At 41.7% G+C, this 14,963-nt stretch overlaps 1 long non-coding RNA gene across 1 annotated transcript; it reads right to left on the bottom strand.

Annotated features, from left to right (window-relative positions):
• Window positions 1-435: 435 nt before the first annotated feature.
• LOC141564198 (uncharacterized) lies at window positions 436-1,197 on the bottom strand. The gene is made up of 3 exons (XR_012488590.1): window positions 1,109-1,197; window positions 806-932; window positions 436-519 (listed from the first exon to the last, which is right to left on the bottom strand). It is a non-coding gene; the product is annotated as an uncharacterized LOC141564198 (long non-coding RNA).
• Between the last annotated feature and the right edge of the window lie 13,766 nt (window positions 1,198-14,963).

Genomic DNA, 14,963 nt, shown 5'->3' with positions numbered 1-14,963 from the left:
CAAATTCAGCCGCAGATATTTACTAGGTGTGTGACCCTGGTCAAGTCAGTTAACTCCTATTGTCTCAAAAAAAAAAATCAAGTTATATCATTATTGTCCTTTAATTTTGTCATTTCATAGTAAAAATTGTAGAAAACCTTTCAAAAAGAATAGCTTTAAAAATTATATCAAAAATAATTTACACAATAAACAGGGAATTAATGGATTTATATTAAAAAAAAAAAAGATAAAAAGATTAAAAAAAAAAAAGGTTGCATGAGATGGCCTCTGAAGTGTCTCCTTCAACTCCAAGACTATATTCCTATGCTTCTTCCAGAGGCCCATCTTCATTTCAGTTCTCACCTCATTCAAAGCCCATAATTTCTCCCTTCTTGGAATGACTGGTCTTTTGCTTCCTCCTTCTCCATTGGGGAGAATGAAAGCTCTTCGAGGGCAGGAGTTGTTTTATTTCTGTATCTCCAGCACCTGATGCAGTCCTTGGTTCAAGGTAAAGACCTCTATGACAGTTGAAGCTCCATCCTGAAAAAGAGACGAGACAATTCATTTCGGAGAGGACAAGGGGAGGAGTTATGGCAGACATAAGTTGAACTATTCAATACTACCTTGTTTAGCATATATTTCTTTGTGTCTTAGAATATTTGGGACTATTCACGATGGTAGAATTCATAATAAAAGTAAAATTTAAGAAAACTCACCTCTCTTCCTTCATTAAAAAAGTAAAGGGAGAGCCTATCGGTGTGACACATCGCATTTCCCATCATACTCAGTTGATGTATTAGTTTTCACTCTCTATCCTCAGTCCTACCTTTTTTCTTCTTCTTTTAAACAGTCCCTGAGTAAGGAAGGCAGGAGTTGTTTTATTTCTGTATCTCCAGCACCTGATGCAGTCCTTGGTTCAAGGTAAAGACCTCTATGATAGTTGAAGCTCCATCCTGAAAAAGAGACGAGACAATTCATTTTGGAGAGGACAAGGGGAGGAGTTATGGCAGACATAAGTTGAACTATTCAATACTACCTTGTTTAGCATATATTTCTTTGTGTCTTAGAATATTTGGGACTATTCACGATGGTAGAATTCATAATAAAAGTAAAATTTAAGAAAACTCACCTCTCTTCCTTCATTAAAAAAGTAAAGGGAGAGCCTATCGGTGTGACACATCGCATTTCCCATCATACTCAGTTGATGTATTAGTTTTCACTCTCTATCCTCAGTCCTACCTTTTTTCTTCTTCTTTTAAACAGTCCCTGAGTAAGGAAGGCAGGAGTTGTTTTATTTCTGTATCTCCAGCACCTGATGCAGTCCTTGGTTCAAGGTAAAGACCTCTATGATAGTTGAAGCTCCATCCTGAAAAAGAGACGAGACAATTCATTTTGGAGGACAAGGGGAGGAGTTATGGCAGACATAAGTTGAACCATTCAATACTACTTTGTTTAGCATATATTTCTTTGTGTCTTAGAATATTTGGGATTATTCATGATGGTAGAATTCATAATAAAAGTAAAATTTAAGAAAACTCACCTCTCTTCCTTCATTAAAAAAGTAAAGGGAGAGCCTATAGGTGTGACACATTGCATTTCCCATCATACTCAGTTGATGTATTAGTTTTCACTATCTTCAGCCCTACCTTTTTTTTTCTTTTAAACAGTCCCTGAGTAAGGAAGCAGAGAAAGATATTTACAAATGAAATGAAGGAGAGATAAAGGCAAAAGATGGGAAATATGCTTCTTGGATTAGATTGATTTTCCCCAGATGGCTCTGAAGGGGAAAGTGAGGCAAGTGACCCTGCCCAGCCCTGCCCTCACTTAAATCTAATTCACTTGCATGTCATGACATCACCTCCCTGACATCATGTCTTTGTTTGAGAACAAAGGACATTACAACAGCATTTAGCACAGTGCCTGACTCATAATTGGTGCTTAATAAATAATAAACTGCATTTATTTATCTGCATTTCTCACCTGTGCTACATTCCCCTCCATTTCCAGTCATGACTCAGTAACCTTTTCATCCTGCAAAATCACATCCGATCTGGAACTAACAGCACCAGTACCCTCTTCCCCTGGGGCCCTTCTGTTTGAAGGGTGAGACATTCCCCACTATCTCCATTTAAGGTCACTTCCCCCCCATCCCCAGCCATCTTTTCATTTCCCATCCCACTGTGCGCTCCTGAGGACTTCTCCATCACATCCACTGTGGGTACCTTCCCCTTCCCCTGCCTTCCCCTGCCTTCCCCCCACTAGATTGTAAGCTCCTTGAAGGAAGGATCTGTTATTGCCTATTTGTATTTGTAGTGAGTTGCCTGGCACGTAGCAGGTTCTTAATAAATGCTTGTTGGATTAAATTGAATTGAATGTTGTCCAATCTAAAGTTATGTTTCTCCAGACCCCATTAAGGACATTAAGGAGATCATGGCTGTAATGGTAATGTTTGTAATATATTTAAATAGCACTTTTATGCTTTTGTTTGTTGAATTCAAGTTCGGGTTAGACTGAATGACCCCTGAGATCTGGGATTTTGTGACCTAGAGGAAATCTGCTTTGAGTTGTGATTTAATAACTCTCGGCTTCCTTCATGTTCTCATTAAAATCCCACCTTCTACAAATAGTTTTTTCTAACCCCCTTTCCCCTTAGTGCTATGCCTTCCCTCTATTGATTATCCCCCATTTATCATGACTGTATTTTATTTGTATGTACTTGTTTTTTCTCTCCATCACACTGGGAGCTCCTTGAGAGCACAGAGAACAATCTTTTTGCTTTTCTTTCTATCCATAGTGCTTGTACCACATGCCCATTAATCAGTAATATAATATTTTATATTTGATTAATATTTATAATATTTAATTTAATATATTTGATTCATTTTGATCTGATTAATGATAATCATGCAGTTAATTAGTCAATAAGCATTTAGTAAGCACCTACTATGAACCAAGCATGATTATAATAGAAAATATGATATTATTGATTAATGGGTACTTGATAATACTTCTGTACGAAGAGGAAAAAGTATTGGTCCTTCCATACATGAGAAAGAGAGGATGCAAATTATATAGGCAAGCACTTTATCAAAGAGAGGGTGTCCAGTTCTTGTGTTCTATCATTGTCTGCTATGCTAGTGACTTAGATCAATAATGTTTATTCCAGAGGAGCATCTGTATTCTTTTTCTCTTTGTGTTTCTGAGGAAGACATAGAATTTGACCTCCAATCTCTTTGGCCACCATCGTACCCAGAGAGACTGGTCAAAGGGTGAGGTGATTCTAAAAGACTCTTTCCATTCCAGGAATCTGAGGATGACATCTAGGAAGCCTAGTAAAATACTAGCTTAGGCAGGAAGACTGGAATTCAGATCCTGGCACTGGCTGTGTGATTTTGGACTAGTCATTTCTCTCAGTCTCAGTCTCTTCCTGTGAAATGGGCAGTAGTGGTAGATTTCAAGATAAGATAGGGCCTGGAGAACACAGTATGTGCTTAATGTTTATTGATAGATTAATTGACTTCTAAGGTCCCTTCCAGCTTTAAAACTATGATAATCCCCCATGGGATGTTCTTTAACATTTTTATGCAGGGGACTTATGCCTGAAGAGTGAGGGGGGACCCGTCTGACTTCTTGGGTTTGGAGAGGGGCCAAAAAGTTTGATTGTTTTCCCCCTGGTCCAGAATCCCTTTAGGATATCAGTCTAATTGCAGCGAGAAGCTCAGAGGAGGCCTTATAGCTACTATAGGATTCTTGGCAGTCTCCTCTTGTGATGGGGACATTCCTTTACATGATGTTTAAATTAGACTGCAGACTTCCTTTGGCACTGAAGGCATGGAGCCATTTGTAAGCTGAGCAGGGAAGAAGTCTTTGGTTCTTTCTTGCCAGGTTCCCTTTCCTCAAAACCAGAGGAGGGAGAAGAAGGCTAAGGGGCAGACTTCTCTGCATTGTCTACTGTTCCTCCAGTCCAAGAGGACTGATCAGAAAAGATATGATGCAAGCTGGATTCAAAAGAAAGGCTGATTTTTTCCGGTTCTGGGGTTAGATTCTAATAGGGCCTTCTTGTCCAGGATTCTGGTGGTGAAGATAGCCCTAAAGGAGTGATAGAGCTCTGTGGATGGTACAACAAGGCAACAAGACAAGCTTTTGGGGGGATTTCTTTGTGGAAAAAATAGCTGAGCCATGGGTTGGTTTTCAGAGTTATGGTGTGTCTCGTGGCAATAAGCCTTGTGCTCAGGCAAGAGAATCAGCATAATCTGTGTGTACCACTGTGCTAGTAGAAGGGCCCCTGTTCTCAAAATCTGACCGCTAAAGCTTTATAGCTTGGGTGACCTTGGATAAGATAGTTAACGTCTAGTTCTCTGATCTGCAAAATGGTGGTGCTGGACTCAATCTCTGAGGTTCCTTCTGGCTCCCTAACATTTTTTGGGTCATGGACTTTTTCACTTTCTGGTGAAACTTATGGATCTCTTTTTCAGAATCTTTTAAAAATCAAATAACATAAAACAAAACACAGAATTACAAAGGAACCAATTATATAGAAATAGTGGTAAAAATATTTTTAAAAAGTTGAGTCATTTCAGAAAAGCCTGGAAAGACTTACATGAACTGATGCTGAGTGAAATGAACAGAACCAGGAAAATATTATACATACTAATAGCAAGTTTGGGTAGTGATCGACTGTGATGGATGTGGTTCTTCTTAGCAATTCAGTGATCCAGGGCAATTCCAATAAACTTGGGATGGAAAATGCCATTTGTGCCCAGAGAGAGAATTATGGAGACCATGCAGATCGAAGCATACTATTTTCACCCTTTTTTCCTTCTTTTTTTCCCCTTTCTAATGGTTTTTCCCTTTTGTTCTGAGTTTTCTCTTCCAACCTGACTCATATGGAAATATATAAAAAATGAATATATACATATTCATTTTTTATATATTATATTTTATTATATATATTTTATATATTATTTATATATATAAAACTGAAAAAATACATAAATTTTGCTTCATTCTAAAAAAAGTATCAACTAGTAAACATTTATTAAACAGTTGCTATATGCTTAAGTTCTGGGGATACAAAGAAAAGCAAGAGACAATCCCTGTTCTTTAGGAGCTCAGAATCTCATGGGGAAGACAATGAATAGACTTTGTCTAGAGCAAGCAATAGACAGTATAAATAGGAAATAATCAATCGAGGGTTTGGGAAAGACTATCTGTAGGAGATGATATTTTAACTGAGACCTGAAGTTAGTTCAGGATTCTAGGTTAATAACAGAGAAATAGTCCTATGATCCATTTCCCTCCCTTCCAAGGATCTGTGTGTATGCATGTATATGATCCCCTTATTCATTCTCTGTTCTGCACTTCTCTGTCCTGAGATAGTCTATTTATTTAGAAGAATGGAAGCTTCTTGAGGGCAAGAGCTATGTCATTAATAAATAAATCTTTGTATTTCTAGTATCCAGCATAGGACCTTGCCCATAATAGTAGATAAATATTTGTCGAATTGGATTGAACTGATTGGAGTGTATCCATGTAACTTACCACAGATTCTGGGTCAAGGATGGCCTTTGGATTGTAGAAATGTAGCATGTGAACTTCTCTGTATTTGCTTTTGTCAATCAGGATTTTGGACCCACTAAATGCATGGGCCTGGTTCTAGAGAGGAAGAAAGAGAAAGAACAATTGAGATGTGATCATGCTGATACCATGTTCTAGTGCTCCATCCTTTAACTCCCACATGACATTCCAGTTTCTACCGTAGGATCCTGAGCTCTTGACTCCTAAGTGTTCATCATGTCCAGCTTGACACTGACCCAGTATGTTGTTCCTTGGCTATTTTCATGCAAATATATATTTTTGTTGTTATTCAGTCATTTGGGATTCTCTTGGCAGAGTCAATGGAGGGATTTGCCATTTCTTTCACCAGCTCATTTTACAGATAGGGAAACTGAGGCAGACAGGGTTATGTGACTTTTCCAGGATCACACAGCTAGTAAATAGCGGAGGCTGGATTTGAACTCTGGTGTTTCTGACTCCAGACCTGGTGCTTTATTCAGCTGCCCTAAATACGTTTTACTCTTTCTGTTTTCCCTCTTTAGCTTTGTTAACAATAATGAAATCCGTAATTACCATTCCTGGATGGGACATACCAACCAATTGCTCTATGACTTCACTTAACCGTCTCTGTAATTCCCCTGACCAAAACAACCCTCCTTGCCTATTATGCTCCTACACAGATTATTTCCTACATGGATTATTTTTATCCAGCTACGTGAGGGCAGAGAATAGCTTCATTTTTGTATTTATTTTCCCTGTACCTAATACAGTGTTTGGAACTTGGTAAGCATTTTTTGGAGGCAAGCAGGGTTAAGTAACTTGTCCAAGATCTGGTGAGTATCTGAGGCTGAACTGGAATTTAGTCTTCTTGATTTCAGAGCAGGTGTTCTACCCACTGGACCACCTAACTGGCTGCTCTAATAAGCATTTAAATGATTTTTTCATCCATCCATCCATCCATCCATCCGTCCAATCATCCATCCATCTGACATGCTTTACGTTATTCTATTGTATAATTTGACTTTTCTCTGGGTAACCTCTGGCATATCTTGGACATCTGTGTGATCCTCTCATACCTTCTCTCTATACCTCTTGTACTTCTCCTCCTTTTGCCTTTGCATTCTTAGTATTTAGCACAGTGTCTAACACATAGTAGGCACTTCATAAATCCCTTACTAAGGTCTTCATAGGAAGGTCTTCATTGTCCAGAGAACATAACTAGAAGTATTTGGTAGAGTACTACTTCTCAGTCTGTATTTTTGTTCATGGCACAATATTCTTCTTTGCCATGAGGGTTATGTGGGATACAATGTGGGCTCCTCTGGGAAAATCAAGGGGTGCAAATGTTCATGCAATTACGAGTGTAAATTTTCTTCATTTTGTGGCACATCTAGCAACACTTGAGGCCCACTATTAATCTTAAAATTCACTTTGAGGGCAAGTGGAATAAATATTAAAATGAAAGAGCAAATTTTTTCTTATTTCCAGGTAAATTTACTTCTTTTTAATCTAGGGGAGTTGAATGTAGTGAACTTTGAAGATAGCAGTTCTTTTCATAGCTGGCTTTCAAACAAAGGCTAGGTAATCTATTATCTGATAAGTTATGGAGGAATTCAGAATCCGTGAAATCCCTTTCCCCTCAGAAATTCTGGGATTCTAGCATACAATCTGTAGCTTAACCGATGAATTATCCATATTTTTCATTCCCTTCCTTTCTTCTGCACTATTTAACTTTCCCTGTATTATGACGGTAGAAAAATCACCAATTTCTGAATTCTCTGCGGGATGTCATCAGAGAAATGTGTGAGTAGAACAAGAGATGGTCTGATGAGAAAGAGGGGTAATCAGAGGGCAGTATCTATCTTCCGCTGGTAGCCAGGAGATGTCAGCTGAACCAGAGGAGGGGTCCCAGGACATCGGGTGGATTGGCTGGGATGCATTTCTGGGAGGACAAAGATGACAGTCACATTGGATGGGCAGGAGTGGGTGGAATGTGATCTGTCTCATGGGAAGGAATAGCTACATTCATGAGCTCATAGACTACTGGAATAATGCAGCCCAGAGAGAGCATTCTCCACTACTCAGATGTGTGGTCCAAAGTGTTCCCGTGCAGGTAACCAGCCTGTTCTTGAACTCCAGACTGTCTCTGACCTTGGACTGCCCTTAAGCTGCCCTCATACCCAGAATCAGTTCAGCTTGTAACCGACTGTGAGAAACCTTCTCCTATACATTAGGGAAGAAAAAAACTCCCCAAGGGTATGAAAGTCACTGCACTTTATAGCCTTTTAAGGGCCTTTTTTAAACAATGTTCATTTAAATTTTTTCCCCTCTCTTTATGAGCTTTTTGGTACACACATCACATAAGCCAACATAAAATGGCTGAGCATTATGCCCACATAAAACCCCAACGATGGATGTGAAAGTCCGTAAAATTATTGGTTGCCTTCCACGGGAGAAGTTGGCAGTCCTTCAGTCTTGACAACATTTTGGATTCATGGCCTAAAACTTTCCAAGGTGAAGGATTTTCTAACTCCATGGGTATGAAAGGAGGGGGTTGGAATAGTGGGATGTGAATCCCCATCATGAGGATCTTGGGATTTAGGACTGGAAAATCACCTCAGTTTTCCTGAAGTAAAAAAGTGGCCGAAACAGTAAAGAGTGGCAGAAAAAAACTGGCATATTGATAGGAACACAGAAGTTAGACTCAGGGAACTCAGAAGCTCTCAGTGCCTTGATTTTTATAGGTGGGGAAACGGAGGCCCAGAGAAATTAAGAAACTTGCCGAGGTCAGTGTCAGGGATGAGATTTGAACCTAGGTCTTTTGGCTTTAGAACTTGCCCTGCTTGGGGCAAGGGAAAAAGAGTTCAAGAGTGGAGTTGGATAGTCAGGTTAGATTGGCCGCCATGGTCCTGGGATTGTTATCAAAGTGACTATTGCCTGATGCAATCTGCAACCTACAAGAGGTTGTTTTACTTTTTCTTTTTTTCTTTTTCTTTTTTTTTTTTTTTTTTGCTGAGGCAATTGGGGTTAAGTGACTTGCCCAAGGTCACATAGCTAGGAAATGTTAAGTGTCTGAGGTCAGATTTGAACTCGGGTCCTCCTGAATTCAAGGCTGGTGCTCTATCCACTGCACCACCTAGCTGCCCCCTAATGTTTTACATTTTGACTTTAACAATAAGAGTTAGCATTTATATAGTGCTTGATATGTACCAATCATTGTGTCAACTATTTTATAAATATTATCTTAGATAATCCTCATAATAACCTGGGAGATAGGGGGTATTATCATCCTAGTTTTATAGATGAGGAAACTGAGGCAGACTTGCCCAGGATCACGTAGCTAGTGAGTACCTGGGGCTGGATTTGAATTCAGGTCTTCCTGTCTCCAGACCCTGTGTCATCTACCTATCTTTGTATCTTCAGTTCTCAGTCTGGTGCCTTTATTGTGATAAGTGTTCGTATGAAACATCCAGAAGCATCGTCTCAAAGTCAGTGATTCTGAGACAATATTTTGGATTTATTGTTAATGATAATAAGGGTGACAGAAGTTGAGCAGGCTCAAACCAGATTAAAATGTAATTGGAAAATATTTAACAAATAAAAATACAGTGGAGCCTAGGTCATGTATATATACAGTTTTCTAAATCAATATGCAGCTTTTGTATGATTGAGTCATTTTTTTTTGTATCTGAATTTGACTGGAGAGTCTCAGAACTCTTTTGAGTTCATAAAGAGCTCTTATTCCAACAACTTTCTGAGATCTGTAGCACAAATTTTATTACTTTTGTTGTTCTGGGGTCAGATCTATGATTTCTTTGGTAAAGGGAACTCTCAGTGAGCAAACAGCCTCTCCCAGTGCTGACTGGCACCTGCTCTGGGGGTTACCTAGAGCTAGATTTCTTTATAAATCTTATAGATTTATTTGTGGTGTGAAGTCACAGAGCTTGTCTATTTCAGAGGCAGGATTTGAACTCAGTTCTTCTTGACACAGAAGCTGGATCTCTACGTACTATATCACGTTGTCCCTCATTCACAAATTGTGGTCGTCCCTACTCCTGCCATTTTAAGGCTTAATTACATCGAGGCTCTGTGGAGGTTGAGACTTACCCATAGAGCTCCTCTTAGTTATACATCTTGTACAAAAAGTTTAGGTAGTTCAAGGTACCCCCACCCAGGCTGTTGTTCGGTTGTTTGATGTCCAGCTCTTCTTGACCCCATATGGGATCTTGGCAGAAACACTAGAACAATGGCCATTTCATTCTCTCATTTTACAGATGAGGAAACTGAGGCAAATTGGGTGAAGTGACTTGCCTAGGGTCACACAGCTAGTAAGTGCCTGAGATTGGAGATGAACTCAGGAAAAGGAGTCTTTCTTACTGTTTCTATGCCATAGACCCAGGGGAGAGGACTCATCTTTTTTCTGCAAATCTGCTGTCCTGTGATAGTGTGATGAGCTTGTACAATTGGAGGATGTCTCTCTAGAAGGTGGTGGAGAAAGCATGGCCTGTCTGGACCCTGCAATCACTGCAAATGGAGACCTTCCTCCCTGGATTTTCCTCATGAAAACATTACATTTATTTAGGTCCAACTCTAGCTGTAAACTGAGTTGATCTACTTCTTTCCTAAATAATTGCACCTTCTCAAAACCCTACAACATCCATAAAATCAGTTCCAGGGGGACCGCCATTTCCCATCTTTGTACCTTTTAAATCATGACTGCTCCCCGTACCTGGAAGGTCTTCCCTCCTCACCTCTGCCTAGACCTTCCTGGTTTCCTTTAAGCCTCAGCTGAAATCCCACTTTCTACAGAAAGTATTTCCTGCTTCTTCTAACTGGAATTGACTTTCCTCTGAGATTAGAGCTCTCTCTGTCTCTCTATTTCTGTCTGTAGTCTCTGAGTCTTTCTCTGTCTCTCTGTCTCTGTCTGCCTATGTCTGTTTCTGTCTGTCAGTCTCTCTGTCTCTGTGTTTCTGTCTCTGACTCTACATGTGCATGTATATCTATGAGAAAGAGAAAGAAAGAGAAAGACAGAAAAAGGAAAGGGAGGGAGGGAAGGAAAGAGGGAAAGAGAAAAGAAAGAACAGAGAGGGAGAGAGACAGAGGGAAAGGGGACACACACACACTACTTGTTTATATGTTGTTTTACTAGACATTTTGCATTAGAATATGGCTCTGTAAGACAAGGGATGATTTTTTCTTTTTCTTTCTTTGGAACCCCAACAATTAGCCCAGTAAACACTAACTAAATGACCTCCTGCTTGTCTTTCTAGACCCTCCATAAGCTTCTTTTCTACTGCTCCCAGCCTGTGTCCTCTTCTTGAGTCTTTCTCATATCCTCACTGCTCCGAGTAATAGCTCCCATAGACACCATGTTCCCACCCTGCCCGTGATCCTACCCCTCCCTTCTTTCTCCTGCCCAAGTCATAAGCCTCATTGGCAAGGTTGAGTGGGAGGGGGTCCCAAGAGTTGGCCCAGGATCAGTTCCCCTTTCGGGTCAGGGGCAGCCGTAAAAGGCTGAAGATTTCAGGAGGCAGATTCAGTCTGACCCAAGCCCTTCCCAGCGCCAGACGCCATGCTGGGCCCTGGGAATATAAAGACAATAGAGGGACAGTCCTCACTCCAGACAGTGATGACATCAGACTAATAGTCATTCTGCTGGTAGCCAGATCCTCTGAGAATCTCCCTGCCTTGGCAGCTTCCTTCTGGCCCCCTGACTCTGCCCATGTGTCTCGGCCCTTTGGGTTCTGGCTCCTGCTCCCCTTGCCCCTTCATGGGGATTCCAGTCCAGCAGGCCCCAAATGCTAAGTTAGACCATGTCGGCATCTGTAGAGTTGAGTGTGGAAGTCCAAGGAGAGAAGAACAAAGTGTGTGTGTGTGTGTGTGTGTGTGTGTGTGTGTGTGTGTGTGTGTGTGTAGAATCCCATCTTCAGCATCTTCTTTAATCCACTAGATTTAAAAAAAGAAAAAGAAAGCCTCCAGTGCTGTCCCTCCTGAGCCCGAGGCCGCCCTGACATTTTTCAGCCCACGTTTGTTTTGCAGGTTCCCGTTTCGATTTTTCTTCACTTCATAGTCTTTATTATTCTCAGTTAGAATAGCTTCGTGTCTATTGATTGTTATCTCCGGCTCTTCAATTTTTCTCTCTGGCTCCTGCAATCTTGAAGGGAATATGTCAGCCTTGTTAGCCACTGTAGTCTGAATTTCAACCGACCTTTCCCTAATCAGCTCTAACTAATCAAGGCCAATATCTTTTAATGAGCCGGATCCTGGGTGCAGGGGGAGCAGCTGGTTCCGTGCCCCCTCCCCAAGGCCCAGGCCCCGGGAGTCGCTCCTTAGCAGGGTAGGGTTCTGCTAATCAGTTCTATCTGTCTCACTTAACTCTTCCTCCCAAACCCATCACCGAAGGCATCAATAACTCAGGCTCACTCTGCCAGCCTCGTCCTTAGCGTGGCCGGGCTCACATTGGCCTCCGTGAGGCTTTCAGATGTCGGGAAGAAGCAGCGTGGCGGACAGACGGCAGCACCGGAGGCAGGAGGACCCGGGTTCGAAACCCTCCTTGGAAGTTTGCTGAGCAGTGGGACTCTGGGAAAACCACCCAATTTCTCTAGGCCTCAGTTTTCTCGTTGGATTTGACCTTTAAAATCCCTTCCAGGTCAAATCTATGTCTATGGTTTCCTCTCCTTGGAAAGCATGAAAATTTCCTCCTTGGACATTCAAGCAAGGGGGCACTTAATTCTTGCCCAGATTACATTAGATGGTCCCTGAAGTCCCTTCTACTCTTAAATTTTATCATAGTAATACTTACTAAGTTTTATACTTTCATAAATTTTACCATCATAATAATTACAGATGGGATGGTGGGATTTAGATTTGGAAAGGACTTTAGACCGCATTAGTTCAGCTCTCCTCCCCTATTGTACAGATGAGCAAACTGAGGCCACGAGGAATCTCATGACTTGTCCAAGCCCAGATGGACTAAAGGCTTAGGAGCGGAAGCGGCCGTGAAGGCCCTAAGTCCGTCTGCCTCATTTTACAGAGGGACCTCGGAGAGACTAATTTAGCTCCTAAGTGTCAGGGATTCTAACTCAGGTCCGCTGATCTCCAAGTCCATGCTCTTTCCACGTCCTTCCTCAGCAACAAATGTGATTATTTTAACTACCAAGGCCCAGGAAGTTCGCGCTTCTCAGTTTTGAGCCCCAGACCTCTGAAGATCTGAGTGAGACCTTGGGTCCTAGGGAGCTGGGTCTGGCTGAGATCCTTAACTCACTGTGAGACAGGATGCTGTGAGGAACAAGGGCCTGACCCTCTGATCAAACTGGAGGGAACCTGGGGAAGGACAGGGCCCCAACCCGGCCCACAGGAAACCAGTTGGAGCCCAGGCAAGGTGCCTGCAATCAGGCTAGCGGGTGGGGGCCAGGGGGCGCGGGCCAGCTGAACTCTTGGAAGAGGACGAAGGGCCAGAGTCTCTGCCAGATGTTTAGCTGACTTTGAGAGAGCACAGCATCAGCCCCCTGGGCAGGCTGCCTTGGAGCAGCTTAGGAGAATTAGCATGAATTAAAGAGGGGGGGAGGCTGCTGAAACAGAGTGACTTGGCTTGCTTTCTCTGGGTTGACACATGCGATAGGAGTTAAAGCACTGCCTTATTTTATCTCCGAATGCTTTTAGCTTGACATATAATCACGGGGCTTCCCCTCCTCCCAGTGATTCTTTCCCTATAATTAATTCTAAAAAAACTACAGTTCATAGTATTTAGAGCTTGGCTTGGAGGGAAATGTAGAAATCACCTACGCTGGCTCTCTCATTTGAAAGAGGAGGAAGCCGAAGTTTAGGGTGCAGCTCCAAGGCCATGTGGCAGGAAATGGAAGAGCTGGGATTTAAACATGGGTCCCCGACCCCCAAATCCTGTGGCCATTGGACTTCATAAAGCACACCTCATTATCTTCCCCCCCAAAAAAACTATCACTCTTCCAAACTTCCCTCTCTCTTTTCAAGATAACATCATTTTCTCTTCTCCCAGATTTGTAATCTTGGCTTTAATGTGGACTTTTGCTTCTTTCTCATCCCACAAATTCTATTAATTGTCAAATCTCGCCACTTCTCCTTCCATAGTCTCATCTATCTCTTTCTCTCTACCCACATTGTCACTACCTTAGTTCAGACACTCATCCCCTCTCACCTGGATTATTGCTGCTCCCTAACCTGGTCCTTCTGTCTCAGATTTCTCCTCCCTTCAGGCCATTGTGAAAGTGATTTTCCTTAAAGCTTTGACCCTGTCACTATTCAGTCATTTCCAGTGACTTCCTATTGTCTCTTGGATCAAGTCTAAACTCCCCCTGATGAGCTCTGGAAGCTCTTCACAACCTGGCTCCCTCCTAGAGTGCTAACCCATTACCTCTCTCAGAGATCCACTCATATTGTTCTGCACCCACACCATGCCATCCCTAATCCAGCACTTGTTCTCTTGAACCTCGAGGAGAGTGCATGGCCTAAAACCAATAGATGAGGAGTTGATTCCTCTTTTTTCCCAGTAGCATTGAAGAGTGACTCATACTTTGCCCTTTGCAGGAAAAGACTCAGTGAAGAGGAGATAAATGGTCCCCATAAGTAGGTCCTGGCAAAAAAGAAAAAGTCATTCCAGAGTTACCTAACTTCTTTGTAGGGATTTCAAAATGGCAGAAGAAACTCATTGTTATGGAATTCAGAATTGGAAGGGACCTCAGGGTGATCAAGAAAAAGCATTCTTACCTCAATGCATCCAAGTGCTATCTGGTCTCTCCCTCAAGACCTCTCATGAGGGGAGACCTCCACTCCCAGTCCCTAGAACTGCCCAACATAACGCCTTAAGTCTAGACCTCATGTCTAATTCCTTGTATATATGAGAGCCATTTAGGTATTGGAAGACTATACTTGAAGATTGCTATAATCTCCCATTCATCTCTTTACTCCCTTTCTTTCCCAAGACTTTTCTTGTTCAGGTTAAACCTGCCCAGTCCCTTTAGCCAGCTCACAGATGGTCTGGATGAGGCTCATTGTTGGTCTGTTTGTCAGGTCTTCAGCTTCTGGAAATCCACATGGTAGATCCACCTAGAGGAAAAGGGATCCAAATAGAAGATGTGGAAAGCGTATTGGGCTCTGGCGATGAACTTAGTACTTGGGATCTTGGACAGATCCTGTCACCTCTCTAGGTCTCAGTTTCCTTATTTCTAAAATAAAAGACTCCTCTTCTTAGGTCCTAAGTCACTCCACTTCTTGAGACTCAGTTCTTCATTTGTAAAAGAATGAATTGGACTATATGAGCTGAACATTTCACAAATCTATGAGTTCTAGATGATAGCTAATGTTCTAGAGTCTATGATCTCAAGGTCAATCTTGATTTGATGATATTGGAAAGCCAGAGTTCATCAAATTAGCTTTCCCAAGAGGAAGTCCCA

Source organism: Sminthopsis crassicaudata, chromosome 3 (assembly GCF_048593235.1).
Source record: "Sminthopsis crassicaudata isolate SCR6 chromosome 3, ASM4859323v1, whole genome shotgun sequence".
NCBI lineage: Eukaryota > Metazoa > Chordata > Mammalia > Dasyuromorphia > Dasyuridae > Sminthopsis > Sminthopsis crassicaudata.
Note: the sequence above shows the minus strand (reverse complement) of the source record. Positions and strands in the feature narration are given on the sequence as shown.